Source organism: Oculina patagonica, chromosome 11, assembly GCF_052425735.1.
Source record: "Oculina patagonica isolate OP01 chromosome 11, crgOcupat, whole genome shotgun sequence".
In the NCBI taxonomy this organism is placed as follows: Eukaryota; Metazoa; Cnidaria; class Anthozoa; order Scleractinia; family Oculinidae; genus Oculina; species Oculina patagonica.
In genome coordinates, this window is record NC_135768.1 from 7650994 (window position 1) to 7661848 (window position 10855).

Here is a 10855-nt window from a genome sequence, read left to right on the forward strand (position 1 = left end):
GTATCCAAAAAAAATCACTTTTCGTATGATTTAATTCTTTAAAAGACTTCAGTCCTCAAGAATCGTGAAAGTTTTCTTCCTTTAAAGTTTAAGATTTTACTTATATAAAACAGACCAGTGTTACCGGGTCTTCTTTCAGTGGTGTCCTATGATGAGTGCATTTTAACTTTCGGATGTACAAGCAAAATCATGCCCCTTTGTCCGGAAAAAAAATCCTTAATAGTTTTATTTTCCCTTCCAATACGTTATATAAAGTTACACAAAAACAGCAGATAATTTCAAAGGGTATCAAAATAAACAACGTTTTTAAAAGACCTCATGACATGTTGGCTTAGTTGTGTGTATTGATGGATTCAAGATTACACCATTAATTCTTAATTTCCTTACAAAGTTGTTAACGTTTACATTGCTTTTCTAGAATCATTTCATTTCAATTTACATGACTTTTGGAAAATACTCAAATCTTTACTCAAATCAAAACACTGTTTATTTGGCATAAAACACTTCTCTTTAATTTGTATTTTGCTTTGCAAGGTTTTTGTATCCTGCGATTGTGTGAAACCTAGTGTTTTCTTTGTTTACATTGATATATATATAAATACGTTTGAAACGGCAAGCGTATATATGCTTGAAAGTGCAAGTACATGGGAAATAAATGTAAAAAACGGGCAAAGTCTAAGTGTTTTGTGCCAACGTAACGATATTATTTTTCTAGAGTCATGCAAATAGAAATAAAATAATTCTAATCAGTTTATGACTTGGTAAACAACAATTTTTAAAAATATTTAGAATTAATGTTGTGGTCTAAAATCCTATTAATTCATACTACTAAACCAACAAGTAAAAACGTTGTTTACTTTGAACTTTTTTAAAATTATCCGATATTTGTTGAAGTCACTATACAGATTGTACTGAAGAAAAGAAACAGCTATGTGTGCTTTTGATTTTTTTTTTTCGGTCATGGGGGCATGACTTTGCTTGTACAACTGAGGGTTCAATAGAACCCGGTCTCCGTAACCATTTTGACTTTTCGGTAAAAGTTTTATTTTATCAATAAATTTATCTGAACCTTTTCTATGTTCGTAAAATAAGAACAGAAAAAACTCGAAAATGTTTGGAAAGTAAAGTCGTTTCAAGAGGATTTAAACTTTTCACAAAATAATATTTTTTTGAATTTATGTATTCTTTGCTCTAATGCTTGTTTATTAATCAGAAATAACTTGAATACCGCGAATAGCTTGCTGATTATCTATCGCATACCTTTGAAAGCTGTCTAAATATGTGTTCACGAAGATGTCTACTCTAAATCAGCTATCCGTAAACACACACTTAAGCTTCTCACGGTGCAATATAGACTAAAACTTTGCTGCTTGGCTGCGTCATTTGATGTTCGTACTGCCAAGTTCGTACGTATGATTCAAATTTTCTCAGTTAAGATACCATAAAGTGGACGGTTTTCAACTTCGCCGTCTTGGTCTAACTAGGGAAACCCTAACGCAAAGAACTAAGTTAAAAACCGGCTATGAGTGGTACTTATGTTATTCTAATAAAGAGCACGGAAAATTAATACAATGTGTTTTGTACAGTACATCTTAAGACGCTCTTGAAGCCTTTTCTGATAATTTAACGCCATTTTGTGAAGTTGTGATGGGAAAAACGAGCTTTATCCGTGATTTGGTGAAACACATAATTTTCTTGCACTTGCTGCCGGTTACGTGTATTTGAACTCTGATTGGTTCATTTTTATGTTTAAGTCTGCATATTTTAATCGAAAGAGTGTAATACCGGTTAACTGATTTAAATCGAAGCGAAGAAGTGTGATTCTATGGAAGCAAATTCAAGAACCACGCTAAATCTTGATTTCATAGCAGTATTTGAAAAATCGACTTCTCTCATTTTTTGCCTACACCTATGATAGTAAGTGTCCCTAAGTGTCCTATAGAAGTAATTTTTAATTTGAGGAAAAAATAAATACGAAAATCAGTTTTACAGTTGAAAGTCTCAGAGAAGCCAAATTTCAGATTAGAAACTCGAAATTCACCATCACAAGCCGTTCTCGCGTTCCAAACCGCGCCGTAGGTTTTTAAAAGTTAGTGGCGTTCGTCGCTTCGACTTGCAATGCCACATTAAATTTTCTTGTTTTGTCCTCAAGCTCGACGCTTAAGTCCAACCAGTGAGTATTTTCAAACTCAGTGTTTCTGTACGCGTATAAGTAACTTCATTCAAATTAAAGCGAAAATGTGCGAGAGCGACACACGATTGGTTTTGGTTTTACTTCTGATTGGCTGAGAAGTGGCGTCGAGACGAAGCTCATCGGACCAGATGTTATAGACCATTACAAATGTACGTAATACGGCATATTTCGAACAAGTGTTTATCTGGTCCGATGAGCTTCGTCTCGACGACCCACAGCAGTAATTCCCAGTCCGAGAGGCCTGGGAGCAAATGTCTGGTAATCAATGTTTCCTTTGTAGCAAATATTCGACTCACTCCACTGTGGTTGCCTCGGTAGCTCAGTGGTTAGAGCACTTTCCATGAGATCGGGGTGTCGTGGGTTCGAATCCCGCTCGGGGCATTTGATTTTTTTTCCGACATTTGTTCTGTTTAATATATAGATATTAATGACTTATTAATGACTTAAAAGCTAACGGTTATCCCGAGAGCTTCATCAAGTCAGCTGGCGAACCAAACAAAACAAACACGCAACCAAGAGCCTAGGAGAATCCGAAGGCATACACGTCCATCCCGTATGTGAAAGGAGTGTCGGAGCGCGTTTAAACCAGTACGAACGTTAGGAAATATCTTCAAAAAGCCCAAGGACCGACCGAATAAAGAGCAGTTGAAAGGAATCGTATACAAAATGACTTGCAGGACATGCTCATTTGCATACGTTGGAGAAAGCAAAAGAAACTGGAAATCGCGAGGGGCCGAACACAAGCCCGGAACAAACGGAAATACCAACTCCGCGATTAAACATCATGCAGAAATCGGCCACGACATACATCCAAGTTACGCCGAAATTCTTGAAACAGGTGTAAGCAGCAAGAACAAAAGACTGTTTCTTGAGTCTTTACATTCTTTCCTCGACAAAAACACTATAAACGAAAGAGCGCCCTTCCCAAGGGTTTACGCATCGCTAGTTGCTCCCCATGGGGGCAACGAACAATAACGTCAATGCAACTTATTAGAATTCTGCGAACCTTGCAAAAATCCATCATTCTCTGAAGAATACCGCAGAAGGCGATCGAAAATTTAGAGTATCCTTTTATATTTTTAGATCTGTTTTAAACATTTTTATATTTTAATATATAGATAGGCATATCAGAGTTTACCTCTCTGATGATGAACAAACGCAAGTTACTTTCGACACTCAAGTGAAAGCCGCTCCAAGACCATTCCGTTTCAGCGTTTTAAATTGGTTTCAAGAAAAAAGGTTTTGGCATTTTTCCAAAAACGCTTGAACTGTACATTTTAAGCCTCAAACCGGCAGGTTATGCTGGATCTGGGGTGAAAAAAGCTTTAATCTACGTGGTGGAATTTATACACAAGGGTTCAAAATCGTTAATTTCAGTGCCTCGTGTAGCACTTTCTTGTTCTGTCCTTTTGGACCTGGGGTGAACATTAGGTTGAATCCACGTACTGGCATTTTTTCAAAAAGTCCCAAACTGTACATATCAAGTCTCAAACTGACAAGTTATGCTGGATCTGGAGTGAAAATAAGTTAAATCTACGTGCTGGTATTTCAACACAAGGGCTTAAAATCGTAATTTTCAGTACATTATGTAGTACTTTCTTATTAGATTCTTTTGCACCTCGAGCCTCATACTGGTAGGTTTTTTCTGGATGTGGAGTGAAAATAAGCTTGAGCCTTCGTTTTGGAATTTCAGCACAAGCGCCTAAAATCGTCATTTTCAGTGCCTCATGTAGCACTTTCTTATTTGATTCGTTTAGACCTGGAGTGAACAGTGAGGCTAAATCCACGTGTTGCCATTTTTTCCAAAAAGGCTTGAACTGTACATTTCAAGCCTCAAACCGGCAGATTATGCTGAATCTGGAGTGAAAACAAGCTTTAATTTACGTGGTGGTATTTCAACACAAGGGTTTAAAATCGTCAATTTCAGGGCCTCGTGTAGCGCTTTCTTATTCGGTCCTTTTGGACCTGAAGTGAACATTAGGTTGAATGCACGTGTTGGCATTTTTCCAAAAAGGCCCAAACTGTACATTTCAAGTCTCAAACTGGCAAGTTGTGCTGGATGCTGAAGTGAAAATAAGTTAAATCTACGTGGTGGTATTTCAACACAAGGGCTTAAAATCGTCATTTTTAGTACATTATGTGTACTTTCTTATTCGATTCTTTTAAACCTGGAGTGAACAGTGAGGCTAAATCCACGTGTTGGCATTTTTCCAAAAAGGGTTGAACTGTACATTTCAAGCCTTAAACCGGCAGATTATGCTGGATCTGGAGTGAAAACAAGCTTAAATCTATGTGGTGGTATTTCAACACAAGGGCTTAAAATCGCCATTTTCGGAACATTATGTAAGCTTATGTAGTACTGTCTTATTCGATTCTTTTGCACATCGAATGAACATTAAGTTGAATCCACGTGTTGGCATTTTTCCGAAAAGGCCCAAAGTGTATATTTCAAGTCTCAAACTGGCAAGTTTTGCTGGATGCTGAAGTGAAAATAAGTTAAATCTACGTGGTGGTATTTCAACACAAGGACTTAAAATCGTCATTTTTAGCACATTATGTGTACTTTCTTATTCGATTCTTTTAAACCTGGAGTGAACAGTGAGGCTAAATCCACGTGTTGGCATTTTTCCAAAAAGGGTTGAACTGTACATTTCAAGCCTTAAACCGGCAGATTATGCTGGATCTGGAGTGAAAACAAGCTTTAATCTATGTGGTGGTTTTTCAACACAAGGGCTTAAAATCGCCATTTTCGGTACATTATGTAGTACTGTCTTATTCGATTCTTTTGCACATCGAATGAACATTACGTTGAATCCACGTGTTGGCATTTTCCCGAAAAGGCCCAAACTGTACATTTCAAGTCTTAAACTGGCAATTTTTGCTGGATCTGAAGTGAAAATAAGTTAAACCTACGCGGTGGTATTTTAACAGAAGGGCCCAAGATCGTCATTTTTAGTGCATTATGTAGTACTTTATTATTCGATTCTTTTGCACCTCGAGTGAACATTGGGTTGAATCCACGTGGTGGCATTTTTTTCAAAAAGGCCCAAACTGTACATTTTAAGCCTTATATTGGCAGGTTTTTTTGAATGTGGAGTGAAAATAAGCTTTAGTCTTCGTTGTGGTATTTCAACAAAAGGGCAAAAAAATCGTCATTTTCAGTGCCTCCTGTAGTATTTTCTTATTCGATTCGTTTAGATCTGGAGTAAATATTGGGCTAAATCCACGTGTTGCCATTTTTTCAAAAGGGCTTGAACTGTACATTTCAAGCCTCAATCCGTCGGGTTATGCTGGATCTGGGGTGAAAACAAGCTTTAATCTACGTGGTGGTATTTATACACAAGGGCTCAAAATCGTCATTTTCAGTGCCTCGTGTAGCACTTTCTTGTTCGGTTTTTTGGACCTGGAGTGAACATTAGGCTGAATCCACGTGTTGGCATTTTTTCAAAAAGTCTCAAACTGACAAGTAATGCTGGATCTGGAGTGAAAATAAGTTAAATCTACGTGGTGGTATTTCAACACAAGGGCTTAAAATCTTCATATTCAGTACATTATGTAGTACTTTCTTATTCGATTCTTTAGCACCTGGAGTGAACATTGGGTTGAATCCACGTCTTGGCTTTTTTTCCAAAAAGGCCCAAACTGTATATTTTTAGCCTCATACTGGTAGGTTTTTTCTGGATGTGAAGTGAAAATAAGCTTAAGATTATGCTGGATCTGGAGTGAAAACAAACTTTAATCTACGAGGTGGTATTTCAACACAAGGGTTCAAAATCGTCAATTTCAGTGTTCCGTGTAGCATTTTCTTATTCGGTCCTTTTGGAGTGGAGTGAACATTAGGTTGAATCCACGTGTTGGCATTTTTCCGAAAAGGCACAAACGGAACATTAAAAATCTAGAACTGGCAGGTTTTGCCGTATCTGGAGTGAAATTAAGTTAAATCTTACTATGAAGTTAAAACCCATGAAAAACCACTGAATTTTTTCATGGAAAATTCATGGCCTTTTCATACGTTTTTCAGGAGATTTTAATGGTTCAATTTTCACGGTTTTTTCATTGAAAATAATCATGAATACTACATGAAAATCTCATGAGAAACCCATGAAAATCCCCTTAATATTCAACGTTTCAGGACCCATGAAAAAACTTTAATGAACAAAATACCCATGAAAATGCCATGAAACAAAATCGAGCCCATCATGGTTTTTTAATGGCTTTTTAATGATGATAAAAAACCCATGAATCAAAAAGCTCATTTTTCATGGTGTTGGAATTAATGGGGTTTTCATGATGGCATTAATTTCATGCCCCATGAAAAACCCATTGTTTTCCCGTGAACGGTAGAATATTAATGAGTCATGAAAAAAGTAATGGCTTTTGATGTATTGGGCATAAAACACCTCTCTTTAATTTGTATTTCCGTTTTGCATGTATTTGTACTTTGATATTGTGTGAAACCACAAAATTTTCTTTGTTTACATTGATTTATATAAAAATACGCTTGAAACGGCAAATACATGGAAAACAAGAAGCTTGAGAAGCTTGAGAAGCTTAAAATCGGGCGCTTAATAATTAGCTATCTGTTTTGACTTGAAAGGCAGGGTACAGTACAGTAAAAATCACTAGAAAAACAGTCACTTAAACCGATTCAGGCCGGGGGGGGGGGGAGGGCTTTTGAGGCCCGCGCTGACTTTGGACGCTTATAACTTTTTCAAGATTCAACCAAACGCTGCCAAACTTTGCGCGTTTATCTAAAATTTATCTCGCAATAATTTGGTAGGATTAGTTATTGTGCCAGTAACTTAAAATCATCATGGCAACGTCATTTTGAAAGGCTTGTTTTCCCAAATTTGAATTTTTCGTGTTTCTATTTAATAATGAAAATCTGGAATGTTTTCAAGATTGCATTATTACTTAATGACATAATGGTCTCAATTTATAAAAATATATTTCGCACAATACAAATAACGATTGAACTAGGCGTCTAGAAAATATATATTTGTAACACTTAGCAAAGTGCAGCCTTTTCACAATACTTAATAATGGCGGGGGTTTTACCTGAAGACCAATTTTTTCCAACGCTTTAGGTGGCTGACGCATTTCAGTATTTTCCAGCCCTTACACTTTAATGGAACAGTATACAACTCCTAATCAGGGAACTACTGTTGTCAAGAAAATGATCACAACTTATTGACCAATGATAAGGTATTTGTTTCATACCATTACTGTAATAGAAACTGGTGAAGAATAGTAGTACTGACCCAAAGTATAAGGGCTGGAAAACACTGAAAACCATTTCAGCCGCGTTTCAAGGAATCCAAAAAAGCTTTACTTATCCCATATATATTTGTTTTGCAGTATTTTGTTATTTTTTGGACGATTTTGGGGGATGTCTGGGAGGCGATAGTTTTTCTCAAAGGATTAGTAAAATTTAGACAAATAAGAAATATTGGAGATTTGTACAGGCCCGCAAATGATCCCGACCCGCAAATGATCCCGGGACTGCAAATGATCCCCAAATTGGACCGCAAATGATCCCGGGTCAGCAAATGATCCCAAAATTGAACCGCAAATGATCCTCGGACCGGAAACAGTCGCCTAACCGTAAAAGTTGGATATGCGTGGACTAAAGAATTTGGACAGGGGATTTAAATTTATTTAATCCATTTTTTTATTAATAATACAACAATTAGAAAAACAATTAACGCGAGAGAATGTACCGTATTTGAACGATTTACTAAAGTAAATTCAAAACCACAACTGCATCAATATAGCTGATAAATATGCTCCGATTAGTAACCTAAAACGTGACATAAAGTTTAACAATCCAACCAACAGAAATATGAACTCTCTCCAATCAAGGGATGATTTATTTGCGGCGAAATGCTTTAAGCTGATAGCCATTCACACGCAGTCACGCAGCGTTCATAGCGACATTATAAATGTCTAGACGTAAAGTCTGGAAGAAAGTTGAGTTTTGTTGCTGATTTCTATCATATCGATCTCCGACTCTTGTTATCGAGCTACTCTCTTTCGAAATCTGTGGTTATTTTTTTCTTTGAATGTCTTCATCAAGGCACTGAAATAAATTCTGACACAGGCAACTAAAAATTCTCTCAAAAACTGACTTCATTTTCGCGAAGCTTTCAGTACAGATTAATTGACAGTAAGAAATTTGCACGTGCAAAAGTTGACAGCTCTATGCGTGCGGTATGCAAATAAATTTACCCAGAGACGCTGTAACCGTTTACTGTATTTCATTTTATATTTGCAAGAACGAATTGTGAAGGAAAATGTGTTTTCAAATAACGGTTTCAAAATCTGTCATAAACTCCAAAATTCGCACGTAGAAATTTTGTGCGCTTCCAAGGAAAAGGAGGCTCGTGTCTACCAAGGCAGCATTGTACAGGAAGTGGCTAATTAGACAGCAGAGGCGTCTTCGAAGATTCATGTTTATTTTTTAGGTGCGTTTTCTAAATGAAAATCTTAGATAGTCATATGTTAATTTTGTTATTTCGCGTGTTATTTTCACCGCTTTTAATCGTTGCGTTTTATTATGCCTGAGGCACTTGGTCAATTTATAAAAATACATCCATAGACGATTCATAAAGTCCACGCCATTCAAAGTATTCCTTTGTATCATTTACACAAATCATTTCCGGTACTGGGATCATTTGCGGTCCAATTTGGGATCATTTGCGGTCCCGGGATCATTTGCGGTCCCGGGATCATTTGCGGGCCGGGATCATTTGCGGGCCTGTGCTCCCGCAACCTCTTACGAAAAATAAGAAACCCTCCACAAAAACTGATAGCAGTATAAAAGAATTATGGACCAAAACAGTAGCCTTACTTTTGTTTGATGGTCATTTTTATCAGTTATCTTGTTTTTATCTAATGCTCACTTTTGATTTTATTATGCGTGCTTATCATGTACCCATCTTTGACCATGCGCTATTGGTGTTGTTAAACATTATTAATAATTCTGTTCTTATTAATTGTCATGCTTAGCTACGAACACATTAAGTTTCTTAACAATTGAAAAATCAAGTCTACTTTGTCTTTTACCGAAGAACAGTATTAAAGGTAAATCGTTACACAAGTGAAATTTAGACTTCTATTTGCTGTGAGAGATTTTAAATCATTTTAACACTGATCGAACTGATTAAAACAACTTGGTGTGCTCGAAAGACAAAGGCAATGAAGAAGTAGGACAAGAACTAAACAACCCCATAAAAGTCATTGAGGCAAAGAGTAAAAACTAAAACAGTTTCAAAGATGTGAACGAAACACTGCACCAAAGCACAAATTGAAAAAAAAAAATGATCAGCCAAACAGAAAGATGGATTTTCTGAAGAATCACGATGCTGATACTTTTTTGATTCAATCGAATCAAATGTGCAAAGGAAAAACGCGACGTTCTTTAAAAAAAAGTGACGGTTAACAGCTAAAGAGTTGTACTGTGGAATTAAAGATCCCTGTAGAGTAGAAGGTTCTTAAAGTCTGGTTACCTACCTTGCTTAGCTTGTTATGCCTGGATCAGCTCCTACACAGTACACCTCGCTTCAGAAACTCCAGTGTGTAGAAGAACTGCTAAGTGTTAGTCGTTTTAAACCCACTGGTCGACACTGGCAATGACCTTCTTTCGACGTACATGTCATAATAAAAGTTATTTCTGGCGTTCTTAAGAAAAGAATTTTCATATCCTGTTTGCGTTTCCAGGATGAACATTTTTTCATGAAACTGAAGGTATCTTGGAAATACTTTGTTATGATAGATCAATAAACCATTCTCCCAGCTATAGATTGCCGCTTACGAAATTCACCTCGCTTCACAAACCTTTAACACAAAGCTTTAACACGTGAATATTAAACGAATTCACTTACGTCTTTGTCGCCATAATAAAAGTTTTTTCTGGCTTTCTTAAGAAAAGAATTCACATCCTGTTTGCGTTTCCAGGATGAACATTTTTTTTAGTTTTTCGAGGTTTTAAGCCGTAGTGTTTCTGATGCTACAAAGAGCAAAAATACAGAACGGGAGAAATTCTGCATATTTTGGTGCGAATCAGTAGATCTTAGCATTCCATGTCTGTTGTGTAACCTGTCCTCTCACACTGCTTGAGCAATAATACTTCCATGAGACTTTCCCAGAATAGTTTCAACTACCCTGCTAAAGAAGGCTCGCTTCGATCAAGCGACTTGGCTAGCAGGACTAGCAGGGTATTGTTTTAGTTGACATAAAATATCCCCTCGTTTTAGCACTTCCGTGGTACTAATGCGCATGGCATATAATGCAGAGTCACTTAGATCTTTCGCCTCTTGAATCTCGATTTTTCTGGGAAAGATCTTGCCCCTGTTTTGGCACTAACTTCAGTTATGGACTCACCCACCACCCCACCGTAGACAGATTCTGAACACAAGGGGGAGAAGTAAAAATCTGAGACCTGGGCTAAATAAATATCTACTACAGGAAAGTTTGGTTGTTTTTTTAAAATAACAAAGACGTGCACAGATCCGGGCAGTGACTTAATCTTAAGTATCGTAAAATTCGCAAATCAACCCTGGGCTTATATTTATTCAACGTCCCTTTAAGTGGGCTGTTTTCGGGAAGGACTTATATACGGGGGAGGAGGGGGGGAGGGATTTTCATATTTTCGTATGGAGA